Consider the following 16,821-nt stretch of genomic DNA (forward strand, 5'->3'; position numbering starts at 1 on the left):
CAAAATATTGTAAAGGCTTATAAATGTGGTGCCATTTGACAAATCTACACAAAGGTTTGCAAAACGATTATAGATATAGGCATAAATAGATATAGGCATACATTTTTTCATACGGTCTGATAGGATTTTGTCAAGTGGGGGCTAGGTTATATGAAGATTGTATGTGCATCATTTGACACTATTGAAAAAATAAACCATGGGTGGATTTCCAGCAAACTTGTGTAAGGAGCATTGAGAAGGACCTGAAAGCATGGTTTTGCAAATGTGCCCGTGTTTTATTTTTTGACAAGTGTCATAATGTAGGTACAAAAAATAGTGATATACCTTTGGTGACTGAGGTGTAGCCTGTGGCCATGGGCAATGGCCAGATTGTCCGGGTCATGGAATAAGGTCATGATCCAGACACTCTGTCTACTGGCCATGACCACGAGGGACAAAACATGGGGTTAAAGTGGCCATGTCTACCTTGGACTGGCTTTGTGGTAAAGTTATTCGAAATTGGGATAGATTTGAAAAGGAAAAAAATGTGCTTGTGGTAATATGGTCATAGAGTTCTCTTTTTGCCTTCTGCAGGCTGCCATGGAAAGCGAAGAGTGGCCCTGTATGGAAACCCACTTTCCCTTTCCATGGTGGCCATCTTGGAAAAGGATTTTTCTTCCTACACCGGGACACCGAGGCATTCCGGTTTAGGAAGAAAAATCCTTTTTTTTAGCACCCTGGGTTCCCGCTTTGGGAACCTAGGGTGCGAATGGTCTTCATCCCCCATTACAGGAGCTGGAATGGGGGGATAATGGTCCAGAGACCTCGTTATCCACTCATGCTTCGCTTGGGCTGATAACTTGGTCTGCCAGGCCGGTATCCTCCATTCCATCCCTGGAACGGAGGATAAACGCCACAATATTGCCATTAGCATAACATAAAATGCAAATGGAAAAGTTGGAAAATCTTGTTGAGTCTATGTACTTTACTGAGAAATATAAAGTAGATGGAGTCTATAAAAATGTTTTTAATTCTATTTTTTAACTGTGAAAGTTGGTTCCTAAAGGAACATTTCTTTTATTGTTTTTTGATGCATTTTTTTATTTTCTTTTTGGCAGGAGAGCTTAGAACGAAACGTGGGGCGGGAAATGACGGAAGAGGCACCAAACACTAATATGGACGGGCAGGTGGACAGGGGAAAATATTGTGCATGTGTTATTTCCAAGGTAGGGGGCAGTGTTTCTCATGTGCCTTGATTACAGCAGTGGTGGTGTCTCTTGGGCAGGAGGGATGGCACTAGCTGATTCCATTCTAAAAGTATGTACCGTGTACTAGATTGTTAATGGATGAGTAGGAATAGGTGTAGGAGCTGTGCAAGGGAAATTTTGAAGTTGAAAGTTCCTAGATCAGTAGAAAATGCAGTTTCAAACTGTCTGCGAAGCACGGATCTTATCGTGAAGTGCAGATGGGTTCTCAGACACGTCATCATGCTGCGCGCCAGTATCTGGTCATGTGGCACTGTCCGGAAGGTCTGCAGTGAAGTCAGATGTTCATAGACGTTATGGTTATGTTGCACTAATAAAAACGTATGCAATTCAATGAAAAAACCTTGTTAAAGGGACATTATGGTTACAAGTAAAACCAAAATAAACCTGAAATTCGCCAGTTTTGGTAAGCTAAACAACCATAACTTGCTCCAACGCCGTGCACTGCTAAGAATAACACCCATGACATCAAATATGACATCACAAACATGATTGATGACATAAGAATTCCTTAAACACTTTATCAATCACATATAATAATTTGTTAGTGAATGGCAAAGGCTACCACTGGATAACATACAAAACCTTAGTAAGAAATGCAATTTAATAAGATTATTCTCCCTCACACCCTCAACCTAATATTCTTCCATCTATCAACATTTTTCTTAATATTCAGAACCACTTTCTCCACATTAACAGGCATCGTTTTCCTCATATCCCACACTAGTGTTATCCCTAAATCTACAACACTCTCCTTAGACCACTTGCAATACCAACCCTCAAAGTCACCTGGACAACAACCTTCAGCCAAGGGAAAAATGACACTCTTTGACCAGTAATTTCTTTTACCAGAACGTGAGCAGACTTCATTAAAAACACCCCACAAAATCAGACAACAAACACAAGGGTCCGATAATGCAACTACCAAGTCATTTGCAGAAGCCAACACCTTGAGTTTAATTGGTCCAAATCACAACCCCTGAATCCTAAATCTGATGGATAAATCTAATCAACAGTTCTAGGGCTATGTTAAACAAAAATGGTGACAAAGCTCAAACCTGTTGTGTGCTCCTATACAGTCGAAATTACTCTGAAACAGTACCTTAACCCAAATCCTCACCGACACACCATAGTGCAAACAAGTCACCATATTAATAAACGCCTTACCAAAACCCATCCTACCAAACGTGAATTCCAAAAACATCCACTTAACTCAAAGGCCTTTGCCACATCGAAATAAATGAGGGCCGCCTTTGAGCATATTTAGAAGAGTTCTAACTTATCATATCCAAAGCGTTGGCTTACAAACCCAGATTGTGACGTATGAATCACCTCACCAATACAGCCACTCAACCTATCTGCAAAAACCTTTGCTAAAATCTTCACATCAACATTAAATAAGGATATCGGTTGATCATTTTCACACCTAGAATGACCCCTGCCAGGTTTAGGAAGCAAAGTAATAAGAGCTTCCTACATCGTCAAACACAATTCCCCTCTCACCAGTAGAAAACTATAGAGATTGCAAAAGACTGGGGAAAGCACACTGGAGAAAGACCGACAGAACTCCACAGGCAGGCCATCAAGTCCTGGAGACTTACCAACTTGTAATTGATTAATAGCTAAAATAATCTCAGCCTCCATAACCTTTTCTTCAAGCCTTAGGACCTGATTCATGGAAATGTTTTATAATGGCGCAATCCCATAGGAAACGTTCCATGAATCAGACCTTTAGACTTTTAACCTCTGACAATGTGGTCAGATCAATTTTTACAATAAAGGGTTCCAATCCCTGACACATAGCCCGATTTTCCTGTCAGAGTGAGGCCATGGTGTCACTTCCCAAACCCCTGTGATGCTCTAAAGACAAATACCCCCCATTGCCGCGGCCCATCAAACACAGCAGGGCCCCATAATGACGTAGCACTTTCTCCTAGCAAAGCTTTTCATGTAGGAGTGCTTCATATGTCATGGCTAATTTGAGAGACTATTGTTTAGGACAAGGCGTTCTTAACATTTCCATGTGCTAAAGTGCAAGGGCGCATTTTTATTCTGGAAGCACACACAATGCACCAGTTAGCTGCCTAAATCTACGCCCATCTCCAGGTCAGTTGAAATATATCACACAAAACAGTTTTAAACTCCCTACATTATTTTCAGATGTTCATATTTAGCACAACAAAAGCGTTTATTTTTGATAGAATGGAATATTTACATCACATGATATATGAAGTCTGCATTTGACAAACATTGAAATGCAAAGAGGTAATCTTTTTACACATTACCTTGTCGTATGAGTCTTTAAGTGCTGAAAGTACAGTTCATTTTCTGCCTCCTGCTGAATTGCATTCTGGTATTTGGAATCTTCCATTCAAGACTGGGGGGGTGGGGGGGGATAATGCCCAATTATTGTACATGTTTTGCTTAATTTGTGTGAGTACCTCCCAATGGTTTGTGTACTTTTCAAGTCACCTTTATAAAACAGAGTATTGTTGAAAGCCAAACATGGGGGTGAGGAGACGAAATGATGAGAGGGCAAGTAAGCTATCAATATTTGCTGAGTATGTGGTAAGAGAGGTTGCAATCTTGGAGACTGGAGCAGTTATTTTTCCCAGGTTATATCCATGTGCTGCTTTTCATGGCACAAGTAAAGGATATATGTGGGTGGACAAAGTTGCTTTTTCCAGAGGGTCGGCACACCCCACCTTAGGTGTTTTTGAGGCCAGCAAGTTTGCTCAAGTGGATGTCTACCTACCAGGATTTCACCCATTATTATTATTAATATTATTTGGGTATTTATTGAGTATGGACCTAGCTTCGGGAAGCAAACTAGCGCTTTATAATCATAGGGGGGAGAGCACAGTGATGGAAGCAGAGAACAAGGAAGCAGGGAGAAAACAAGAGGGGAGGGCGGGGAAGTGGCACCAAACAAAGGATCTATAAGCAACCAGGGTAGAAAACAGCAAAAAGCAGATCACACAGTCTCAGGTTGGGGGGGAGGTGTAGGCTGTGTGGACCTGGGTGTTAGGGAGGAGCCATTCTTTGAAGAGGAGGTTCTTGAGCTCTTCCCTGAACTGTAGAAGCGATGGGGGGAGTCTGATTTTGATGAGGAGTATGTTCCAGAGTTTTGGGGCATCAACAGAGAGCCTTCTTCTGGTTCTTTCCCTTCCTGCTTCCTGCACCCCGCCACCACTGGATGTTGTGCTGCCACTGCAGAAGATTACATACAAGACTACATACAAGTGTCATCAAAGCACATGTCTTGTTTTTGGATTTTGTTTTCCAAGGAATATTTCACTATAGCTTGTTGGGTTGAACAATGTGGTCACCTTTTATACTTTACCAGCATAGTTATTGGAAAATCTCCTCTATTAAGTTATTTTTCTGGTGTTGATTATTTTTTATTATAGGCCAATGCTCTTTTGTCCTGCGCACTTTCTTCTAGGGGGAAAAGAGAAATTTAACTAAATGTGTATTTGTCATCTTAAGATATGTGTACTTACTCTGCATATATTCATGGCTTCCAGCTTTTGATTTCGCTATGGGGCAGACATTCTGAGTGAAGAGAGTGAGCCATTCTCATCCCCAGGTCGAAACAAAACACTGTGCAGCACATTTTACTCCAGGAATTGGAAAAAAAGCCATATGATTTACTTGAAGGTATAAACATATATCAACAGACCAACAGTCACCCAACCTGCTGAGCTGCCTTTGCAGCATTCTGCTATAAGATCACCTGCTTCCCCCTGCTATTCCTCCACCCAAAAATAGCTTTGGCCTGCTTTCCTCTTCCATTTAAGACTTAGGGGGTACATTAATGAGTCTCCCTTCTCATTTTGAAGTACACCACACTTGATAAGTTTGCAAGATGCTTCCTAACACATCACCTAGCCTGAACCCAGTAGGAGAAGAGACAGAAATCCTGCCACACCCAGCGATATAAAGGAACCCAGCAACCAATCTGGATTTATTTTTCATTTTTGGTAACCTCATGCAAATACTTTGCATAATCTCCATAGGGGCAAAATGAAACTCCTGCCCTGTTGTTCAAATTGATGGGTGCAACTGCACCCTTTTCCCCTTTGTACTCGGCTTCTATAAGCATATTTGTGAGCCTCCCACTTAGGACTTGAAAACTAATTGTGTTAACATTTGAAGACCTGGGAAATAGCTTACTTCCCTGCCTCAAGACCTCCCAGGTAAATAGGCTCTATCGCACTATAAGGCAATCCTGCAACATATGCAGCCTGCCCAGTCTGCCCCAGGCCCAATCCCTGCCCTGACATGACATCCATGGAGACTGCTTGGAGTTTATTTATTTTAAAGTCAAAATAATTCTTACCTGTAGATTCTGTAAATAACACATTTTTCTCCAAAAGACGTTTTGCAAACAATATTTCTACCAATTACATCTAGGAAAAGATGTGATCTCAAGTGCCTGAATTGTAGACTGTTCTCAAATCCAGGCTTCGCCTCTTACCAGAAGTGTATGCTTTCTGTCAAATCTCTTTATCTCACTATGCCTTATCTGCCAAAATCAGAAGTCTCTACAAGGAATTCAGTACATACTGCTACTTCACAAAAAAACTCACTCCTGATATTGCCACATAGGTAAATATTAGCAGAGACAATCCATTTACTGGGGGCACAGTTTATTTGTCTCCAGCCTTATTCATAGCAACATGCTATTAATGTAATTTCCCATAATACATTTACGTATTATAGAGTCATTCAGTGAGATTATTTTCTGTAATATCACTGATGTCACTATTCATCCTTTAAGAGAGGCCCCCAATACCGTTTGCTGCCCAGGGCACAGAAAATCCTAGGGCTGGCCCTGATTAGGTGGTAACTGGACCCCACCCCCACATCCCTTTTCCCACTACTGAAATGTATTCACGGTAGCAGTGTGTCAAATTGAAGTCCTTCTTTTCTGTCATTGGCCTGTCCCCCGGCAGTCTCAAAAAGTGGGGCTGAGCCGGGGCTCTGCCGGGACCCCGGGGTTCCAACACACCACAGCAGGACATTATCAGTCACAGCGGACTTCTTTAATCACCACAATTAATCTCTCCTCAAAAAATGGACGTATCTTGACACCATCATTTCTTCAGTGTCTATGATTCAAGTACACAGAAGCAGTTTCGTCTTTAACCAATTGCGGAGCACCAATGGTGGACTTCATGCAGCCCAGGGTCTGAGGGGCTCCAGAATTGTACCCTTCAGGTTTTGAAACAAATAGCACAGGAGTAACTGGCAGTTCAAAGCCTAACCGCGTGGATGTCTTTGGCTAGATTGGAATAGGGGATGTTGTGTAGCTGGGTGATGAAGGTTGTCTGGTTAAAGCACAGACGTTGAGCCCAGGGATACTCAACTGGACCACTGAAGCCAGGAAAGCCTTACCTTCCTACTCCATTAGGGGCAGCCAGCTAACCCGGTTCTGCAGTGGGAACTGGCCCTCCTGCTCACCCGCCACATCTGGGCCGTTCTTTGGCAGTGGTTTTCGCGTCTCCCGTTGATGGGAACGCTCTTAGAATTCCTTCTTCCCTGCGCAGGAGTTTGAATGCCAACGCGTGCTGTCCAAGACACCAAAGGGGGTTGCGATACATTTGCAAATATCTGGCGACTTTCAAACACCCCTATGAAATTAATAACCACTCCCAGGCGCATTATCTCACCGCAAACTGGCTAAAGGTGAACGGCAGCCCTTACACCTCTTTCACATAAAGGCCTCATAAATATTGAACCCTGCGTAAGAGCAGTCGCACTCTGCATGGAAGGGCACATTACTTCAAACTAAGTTATTCCATGTTACCAGTCTGTCGTGTTCCCTTAGATGGCAACTGATGTATACATGCTGGTTCCCAGTGCTTAGTGGGCCGGGGCTGAGACTCAGCAGTCCCCAAAAAGTGGTGGCTAAGCATCGATGCATGGAAAGCGGGTGCAGTCAGCAGGCTCACAGCAACACTTTTCTGGAAAAGAGCACATGCTGTACCTTTTCAGCGCTGGTTCCTGGAGGGCAACAGAGAAGGCCCAGATGTGCCTGAATGAAGAGACATCTCCTGATCTGCATGGCCTTCTCTGATGCGTCTTCCACTTCTAGGGGAATTCATATATACAGGGAGCTGGCAATGAAGGCGTGATGAACAACAAGTGCACAATATAGCTCGTGCACATTCGGATGGCAACTGTTGCCATATGCACTTAAATATTTAGGCCAGACCATTTTTTACATGTTCTTCTTTAGGCCACGCCCATCATGCACGCCACGCCCCCAAATGAGGGCCCCCCTCAATTTCTTACCCCACTTAAAGCACCCACCCAGTTACAGGCTGTGACTGGAGATTAGCTCTTCCATGCTGGAGCAGAGGTGTGTGGTAGAACAGCTCAGGGCACCTCGTCCAGAATGCCTGGGAGCCAGAACAGCTGGGGACAAATGCTTGCAGGCCTCAGCGTAAATGCGAAGCACATTTTGAGGTGCAGGTTACTTGAACAGGGGGCCATCCTGAGGGCGGTCATCCCTTTGCAATTTGATTTTTGCCCTATTTTACGAAAATGGATGCTCCATCTCTACTCTTGTACGTTTGCTGCAGGGGTTTCACACCTGGTCTGATAAGTTAAAATTGTCCACAGGTACTCCATAGCAATGCTAAGAGTTCCATTGCAATTATAGCACACTCTGCCCGTGATGTGCATTTAATGTACTCCACCAGCATGTTGCTCTGATGCGTTCCCATCCGATTTCATCTGTTCCGCTCATCTCCCACATGCAACCAGCGTCAACAAGCACAATGTGTGTTTCTCTGTGAAGGGCCTGGGGTTTCTCTTCCCACTGTCTCATCATAACCCTTCACCCTCCCTGTAAGTCATTGCCAACCTTTTGTTTCTCACACCTGTTGTGGGGTGTTGCTAGGTCTGGAAAAGATCCGGAGCTATGCTTAAGTCTGGACTGTCGGGACTCTAGGCTAGCTAGCCTTTTGGTTGTAGCCCCTCAGCTTCTATCCGCGGCTACAACCTATAGCCCCCCCACCCAGACCTAGGCCATGTCCTGATCTTCAAACTGTGAGGCGGGCATACCCTGAGAGGGCCCGAAGGGTGTCCAAGAGGAGCACGACACTCTTCCAAAAGGGAGTATGAAGACTGCTTTTATTAGAACATAGAAGCAGAAATGGCATTTGGGGGACCCATGAGCTATATGTTTACTGAGCAGGGGTGTAGTGCAGCAATTATTGCAGGCTCTGCTCCCCTGCCTTCCTCAGAAGAAACTAAATTCTAAGATAAGAAGTAGGGAACAGACAAGGCATTAGCTTGCACAATTAGTGTGTTTTGAAATAGAATAGAGTAGGTGACAGGAAGGCGTATAGACAGGATAGGGACTCACTACACAAGTAGGGCAAAACAACGGTAGGCAGTTAAGGTTGTTGTTACCAATAGGGAGAAATATAATGTGACATGCATGCACCAGGAAATTGGTAAATATCAAGCAAATGTGCCCTGCAGAGGAAAATAACGTGACAAGCAGTTGCCATTTTAAAACTTCACCAAACACAGCAGAGAATTAAACACTGCAGCTATAAGAGAGGACCCAGTTAAGCACACTATTTAAACAAATACATTTAATTCGGGAATATGCTTTGGCCAGCTAGATGGTCGCTGCCTCAAAGGAATGCCAAAACCCACGGCTCCGTATGGGACGGTTACATGGTGAACAAGATACCATTGCATGCATCCAACTGTCAAGGTAAATCAAGTTACGGTAACATGGCAGATTATTCAAAGTCTATGCAACTAACTGAACATCCCAGGAAATTTCATAAGTAGGTGGCTGATTAATGTCTCAGCGATCGGCTAGGTGTGACAGCGAAATGCGGATGTGGATAATTACCGAGCACATGGTGAAAGCAGAAGGATTCATAATAGCTGTATTCATATATGTTTCAAGAACAGAGTGGCGCTGGTACTGTTGTGGGTATAAGGTGAAGCGGAATTATTAGAAGTGGTCCCTGAGATTCAGCGACATCATGGCAGAGATAGCATGGGCTCTTTGATTTAATTAAGAACAAAGGTGACACGATTGTCTTCTCTTCCCATCTACATAAAGCATGTCATCATGCCGTCAGTTCACGGAGAGTGTGACCGCATGTTAACCGATAATCACATGTCCTTTTTCACTGCAGAAGTAATTTAGAGCCTACGGATAAAATTCAAGCATGATGATGTAGCACATTTTTATGGGATGGTTTATGGGTGGGATCTTAGATAAAGGATTGTCCAATTATTATTTCTGGACATATATAATTATATATGTAGCTCTGTAGAGAAAGCCAATGACCAGAAGCGATAGGTTTTCATAACTGTGACATCAAAATGCCTATAAAAACTGCAGTTTCCTGTTGAGATGAGGAGAAAAATCTTGAGTGAGAGCTTGGCTGTTAATCTTGTTTTCCCCCCAGTTTTACATTGCAATTAAAGCTGGGTTACCTTGCATTTGGCATACATCAATCCACTCTGTGTTGTCTCTTTATTGGCAAATACCAGTTACAGGACTATATGGCTTTTTGACCTCTGTTTCAGGGGCTTGGTATACAAACATTTGAATACCCCTAGACTAGGGAGTTGCAGAGGTATACTGGTCATAGTCCCACATCCCTCTTTCCTCTGTGCTTCTCCATGTACCATACATGTTTTCTAGTAAAAGGATGGAGGTGTGTTGTGTTTTGCTTGTATGAGGAACAGACTCTACAGTCTTTGTACAGGGAACAATGCCGGCTCAGCCTAGACCCTTGTAACCACATAAAACCATACACACTGAGGACCGTCCATTTGCCGGGGATGCCTACTGGAAAGTTGGAGGCTCAATAAAAGATGGAAGCAAGCAGGAAGAGTGCAGGAAGATGCCAGGTGATAGTTTTGGAGGATAATTGGACAGGCAGAGTATTAGAGAAACCGTTGGGGTAAGAAGAGATGAGTTAGCCAAAAAGAGTTTAGGTCCCCAGAACCTGCCCTACAACCTGACGGACCCAGTGGTGACTGTCTCACTGAGTCCAGTGGGTAGGTGTCACCCACTAGAACTGGTTGGGAGGCCATGTGGGTGAGACCACTAACTTAGAGGACGAAGGCAACCTAGACTGTGCATGACACGTCTCCAGGGGCGAGTTTGATTGGAACTAAGGAGGAAATCAACAGCACAGGACGGAGGATTTGAAATCTCAAAAGCTGTAACAGAAACAGGGATATGGAGAGAAGAACAGAGATGGATAGAACTAAGCACAACTAGCAGCCATGAATGTCAGGAATGGGTGTGCTATCTTAGAGCTAACAAATGAGTAAAGAAAGAAACCGAAAGGCACACCTGTTGTGCCAGCATGACAGAAATGGAAACCGGTGGGCTGGGTACTCAAGGGGGGGGCGGGGTGATGGGAAGTAAGTAACCACACAAAACCACACACACGAATACTATGCCTGAAAGCAGATGGCAGGAAGAATGCAAGTTTGTGGCAATCCTGCCTACATGCAAAGGTAAAACCCAGAGAAGAACATCCTTCAATGCCCCGCCCCTAATCTCCAACACTACAACCATCTGTATCACCCACATTTAAAACAAATAAATCTCAAACAAAACAACAAATTATGTCAGTCTGAGTGGGATTTACACTCAATACTTCGGGGGCTCATTATAATTTACCTGCTCTGGAAAAAATGTCAGAAAAATTCTGGTAATTCCAGCACTGGCATTTTTCCAGACAGGCAAAGAACATGTCTGCCAGTGTGGGCCACGGAGCTCCCGGCTGGCCTGACCGGCCTGTAGATCAGGCCCCCACCAGCAGATAAATGACTGAATCACCGGCATCGGTAAAGCCGGTGCCGGTGATTTAGTAGTTACCATCCCATGGCGTCCTAAAGGACTCTGTGGGAATGGGAACTTACTGTTACTTCTCCACCCCTAATATCCCGGTATTTCCAGGATATCGGGCAGCAGAGGCAGTATTTCAGCTTTCCCAGTATCCCGCCGGAAGGACCGGCGGGATATCGGGAGAACTGTAATGACCTCCTTTGTCTCTTCCCACACCGCCATGTGATTGGTCACTAGCGGTCCATTTGTAGCCAATCACATTGGGGCGAGGGTGGAGTTCCTCGGACTGCCAGAAATCCCAGAGAGTCCACGCTGTTCCCCGGAGACCCAGAGAAGAGCGTAAAAACCGAGAGTGTCCAGGAAAAAACCCAGAGATATACAGGTCCTGCCTGTGGCGATGTGCTGTGGGGGAGATGTGCTGCAGGGAGGCATTGGAAAGAACTGGAGTGGAAGACGGAAGGGAACACCTGACACTGTTAGAGGCAGGATAAGGGCTGCAATAAAGGGTTCCAGACGGAAGAAAGTGGCTGGAGGGGGGAGCAGACGAAGCAGAGGACCCCAGTAGCTAGACACGGAAGGAGTACACAGCACCAACACATGTGCAACCAATGAGGCTTTCAAGGCCTTACCTTCCTAGGGCAAGCACCCACATGGCCCTGGTCAGCATCTGACATATTGTTTGTTTGTTTGTTTGTTTGTTTTATTATTTGTAAAGCGCACCAGACCTAAGGGTATCAGGGCACAACAGATACAAGAATATGTGAAGCTTAGTTACAGTGATTCATACAATGAAATACATTACTATACATTATTATACAAAGCAGGATATACAGATATTTACAAATATTACAGGTATTGTACATAGAGGTGAAGTACCGCTATAGGATGGGATAAACAGGTAGGAGTTGCGAGTGAGTTGCATTTTGGTTACACAGTCGTGCAGTTAGTGGTCAGTGGATTTTAACCACGAGATGGTTTGGCTGCTTTCACAGGGAAGCTGTTGCCACCAATCGTAGATCATTTGAATCTGGGGATGGACGGGCAGTCCAGGTTTACTGATCTAGCTGGTCTTGGGGATGTCCGTTTGTGGAATCTCTCAGAGAGGTAATGGGTGTGGCGTTGTTAAGAGATTTATGGTTGAGCAACACCGTTTTTAGTAGGATTTTGTCATTTGTCCGGAGCCAGTTTTTTTGTCGTCTGCTCTCAGAGGTGTGCTCGGCCCTGTCTTCTGCCTTAAACCTAGCACTTGCAAATTGCTGGCTGCACTACCACTGTTTGTTGCCTTTATTATTTATTTATTGTTATTTATCTGTTTCTCCTCTGCTTCTGTTTCTCCTCTGCTTCACACTTTCCACTTCTCCCCCTTCCATGCACTTTTCCCCTCCCCCTCTCCCATGCACTTGTGCGTTCTCAATGTCACTGGGCCTAGTGAGATCACTGTTTTGTTCTCCCTTGTTCCCCTCCCTTGCCTTGTCGCACTCTGAAACACTTGTGTATGAGCACGATAGAAATAAAATATCAATATCAATATCTTCTGGAGATACCTAAGGCTGCTCTAAGGGCGTTGTTTTGTAAGGTTTGGATTCTAGTAATGATGGATTTGTTGGAGCCTATGTATAGGGCGTTACAATAGTCCAGGCGGGACAGGATGAGGGCTCTGGCTGGGATGGTACCGCTATTATTCGAGAGAAATGGTTTACCATTTTGAATAAGTTTGCAAATGTATGCTGTGGAGGACGCTAGCGTGTTGGCCTGTTTAGAGAAGGATAAGGTGGAGTCGAGGTAAAAACCTAATGTTTTTACCTCATGTGCTACCTTAATGAGGTTGCCGTCTATTATGAAGAAGGTGTAGTCAGGTCCTAATTTTTTTAGGTTAGTGGGGGTGCCCAGTATGATGAGTTCTGTTTTATCTTCATTCAGGCATAGACCGTGCATGGCCATCCATGCTTGGATGATGACGTACACTCTTTTTACCAAGGCCAAATCCGTGTCATAATCCCCTGTAAGTGTGAGGAGGATCTGAGTATCATCTGCATAGTTAGTGTAGGTGATACCAAGTTGGTCCAGATCGTCGAAAAGGGGCTTGGTAAATATATTATACAGTGTGGGCGAGACGCAGGACCCCTGTGGCACCCCACAGGAGATAGGTATGGGGTCTGCCGCTGTTGAGGGCGAGAAGACCCTCATTGTTCTGCCTCTTAGAAAATATCTGATCCAAGTTATGGCATCTTTGGAGAAGTGTGCTGCTGTGTCGAGATGGTTGCATAGGATTGTATGATCTACCAAGTCGAAGGCAGCTGAGAGGTCCAGCAGTAGCAGCAGAGCTGATTTGCCACTGTCTCTGAGCTCGTCGATCTGGGTTTTAAAATCAATGAGGGCGGTCTCAGTTCCATATTGTGGGCAGAAGCCTGACTGTCTAGCTCCTAACAGGTGGTGTAGTTCCAAGTATTTTTGTATTTGCATGTAGGCCTCTTTATCTAGTATTTTTAGAAGGAAAGGGAATGTTGTGATTGGCCTATACTTGGTGGGAGTTGAGGGATCAAGAGTAGGTTCTTTTAGGAGTGGGAGTACCCAAGATTCTTTGAGGTTACTAGGGATGGTGCCGGTGGCAAAGGAGGCGTTGATGAGCTTGGATATGAAAGGCGATAGGTCTCGAGCTGCATCCTTGATGAGTTGTGCCAGGCAGAGATAGCCGGTCAAGTGGCACAGCGAGTAGAGCGCCCGCTTTGACACCCGTGCAGAGCCTGTTAACGCAGGTTCGAATCCCGGCGGAGCCAAACTCAGCCTTTCATCCTTCCGAGGTCGATAAATGAGCACCACACACCGTGGGTAATAATAAGCAGCGCTCAGATACCTGAGGGTTTGTAGCGCTATATAAAAGCCTAATTATTAATTATTATTAGAGATCACCCTGGCAATTGGTTGGTTTGAGAGATAGAATAATTTTTTCCATCTCAATGATAGTTACTTTAGAGAAGTTAAATTGGATGGGGTGGTTTTGAGCGGTATAAGCGGACAGTTTAGGTGTGGGTGGAGTATTTAAAGATGCTTTTTTTTGGGATATTTTATTTTGTAATGTAGATACTTTATTAGCTAGTGTGAGCTGGATATCTGAGCACCATTTTTATCTTTGGTGTAGGTGTCTAGTACTGCAATGGGGCACTCTAGTTCTTTAAGAATAGTAAATCATTTTTTCATATTAGAGTTATCTTGGGAGATACGGGTGTCGTAGGTGTCCCTTTTGGCTAGGCAAACTTCTTTTTTGTAGAGTGGTAAAAGTTTTGTAAGCTTTAGTTTGTTGGCTTCTGATGGTAGTAGTGTCCATGCTGCATCGCAGTTTCTTTTTTGTTGCCTTAGATTTTTTAGGAATGGTGTAAACCATTTGTTTAGGTGTTTTCTTTACTTACTTGGTCTTTGTTTGAGAGGGGCAATCTGATGTAGGGAGGAAGCCATAATTTTGTTGTACTCATTGACCATGCTTTCAGGGTCATTATTGTTAGGAAGTGAGTTAAGGGTGGGGAGAATAGCGGGGATGAGCCTATCCGCTGTAATGCTTGTTTCTAGTTAAGGTGGGTGGAGCCCTAGGGGCAGGTATGGGTGGGGGTCTGTTGGTGGAGAGCGTAAACGAGAGTAGATAGTGGTCAGTCCAAAGTAGTGGTGAAGTGGAGAGGATCTTGGCATGACAGTTGTAGTCTGCTACCCAATCTAGTATTCTCCCTTTATTGTGGGTGGGGGTTTTGCTTCTTTGGTTAAGGCCATATTCTGAAAGGATTTTTGCTGTTGCTAAGGCAGCCTGATCCGAGGGGTTATTGAAACCTAGGTTGAGGTCTCCAAGTTGTAGTACTTGGGTAGAGCTTTTGTGGTTAATAGAGAGTATAGTGTGGATGTCTTCCTCAAATGTCCCGGTTGGGCCCGGGGGGGCGGTAGATCTAGTGGATATTGAGCGTCTGGGAGTTGATCAACGGTAATTTGACAGAAAGAACTTTGCACAAATGGATGTCGTAAGGGGGTGCTAGTCTCATAGAGAGGGTGCATTTGTGGATAATGGCAATGCCTCCACCTCTGGTTCCTTGTCTATCTTGTCTTAAGATTGTATATCCCTCAGGAACTGCTAGCATGAGCATAGGGCCTGCTGCAGCGCGCAACCATGTCTCAGTGATTGCGAGGAAGTCTAAATTATCGTTCAGGATCAGATCAGCAATCCCTGTGGCATGTGCTACAAGAGATCTGGAGTTTATTAGAGCTCCTTTAATAGGTGGGCTTGTGAGAGTTGTATTTGCTAGGTGGGAGGTTGGGTGGTCTTTACGTTTGGAATGCTGTTTGGGTGCGCAGTTTTTAGTCCTACGAATGCTTTTGTGTGCTACTTTTGTACTCGTGGGGTTTGGGTCGGGCAGGGTTTTTGGGGTCTTCTTTCCTGTAAGGGTGGGTAGCGATCTAATGGGAGGCTCGTATATTTTGGCTAGTCTTGCTCTGAGACGCGAGTTCCTGGCCTCTGTTGTGCAAGGGTTGCTAGGGAATAGGTATTGGAGGTCATTCATAACTAGGGGATGTTTGATTATAGTATTGTTGGTTATAGCAAGGTATGGCATGCTTGATAGGTCCCCAATGGATACTGTGTGGGGTTCTATGAAGCAGAGTGTAAGACTCAATGTGAAAAGTGAGATGCAGACAGTCTGGTAGGTGGCTGTAGTGAGCATAGGGCTTAGCTGTGTGCTTAATGCAGTAGTCAGATGGTCAGGCATAGTAGGCTAGATGCAATGGTCAAAAGGTAAGGCACAATAGACTAGATGCAATAGTCCAAAGGTAAGGCACAATAGGCTAGATGCAATGGTCAAAAGGTGAGGCACGATAGGCTAGATGCAATAGTCCAAAGGTAAGGCACAATAGGCTAGATGCAATTTTCAAAAGTTAAGGCACAATAGGCTAAATGCAATAGTCCAAAGGTAAGGCACAATAGGCTAGATGCAATGGTCAAAGGTAAGGCACACTAGGCTAGATGCAATGGTCAAAAGGTAAGGCACAATAGGCTAGATGCAATAGTCAAATAGTAGGGCACAATAGGCTGGGTGCAATAGTCAAGAATCGGGATTGCAATACACCAAATGGGACCAGTTGTATTACAGTGCCATGGGCATGGGGCACTATGGATGTGTGGAGCAGCATAAGCAGCATAAAACAGTGGGGCTAGGCAGTTACACTATGGTGCAGCGTAGAGCAGCAAGGCAGTACAGTTACAGTGAAGTATACATAGTGCACTGATAGGTAGTATGGCATGGAGCAGCCTGCAGTAGTGAGGCAATACAGTTGACATACAGTATGCACGGTGCGCTAATGTGGCGCGGCGAGCAGCAAGCGAGCAATGCAACTTGGTAGAAGTGGTTACTTCATATAATCAGGAAAAGTTGGCTGGTAGGTGGGGTAGAGTTAATAGATGCGCAAGTTGCAATTAGTGTAAATGGTAATGTTGGTCGTTGCTCCATTGGGTGCTAGGCAACCAATATAAACAAATTGGGCACCAGTGTGAAGGTGGCCATCTTACCTGCAGGAGATTCGGGAGCACACCATATGGCTATGATAGGGGCAGTATGGCCAATATGGTACAGACTTCGGTTTTGTGGCTGGTGAGACTGTTCGTAGTGCAGAGGGGTGTCACGGAAGGCAACAGGCAATGTGATGCGGCTGAGGGGAGAAGGCGTTTTACTGACCCTGCAGCGCTGATGCTGCTCG

At 44.6% G+C, this 16,821-nt stretch overlaps 1 long non-coding RNA gene across 1 annotated transcript in view; it reads left to right on the top strand.

Moving 5' to 3' along the window:
* The window catches only part of LOC138581969 (uncharacterized), a 500,909-nt gene that overhangs the window by 119,801 nt on the left and 364,287 nt on the right, over positions 1-16,821 (top strand). The window contains exon 3 of the long non-coding RNA XR_011304909.1: positions 1,098-1,205. This is a non-coding gene — a long non-coding RNA (uncharacterized lncRNA). The remainder of the gene's footprint in view (positions 1-1,097; positions 1,206-16,821) is intronic.

This window comes from Ambystoma mexicanum, chromosome 3q (assembly GCF_040938575.1).
Source record: "Ambystoma mexicanum isolate Mex_15411 chromosome 3q, UKY_AmexF1_1, whole genome shotgun sequence".
NCBI classification, from domain to species: Eukaryota; Metazoa; Chordata; class Amphibia; order Caudata; family Ambystomatidae; genus Ambystoma; species Ambystoma mexicanum.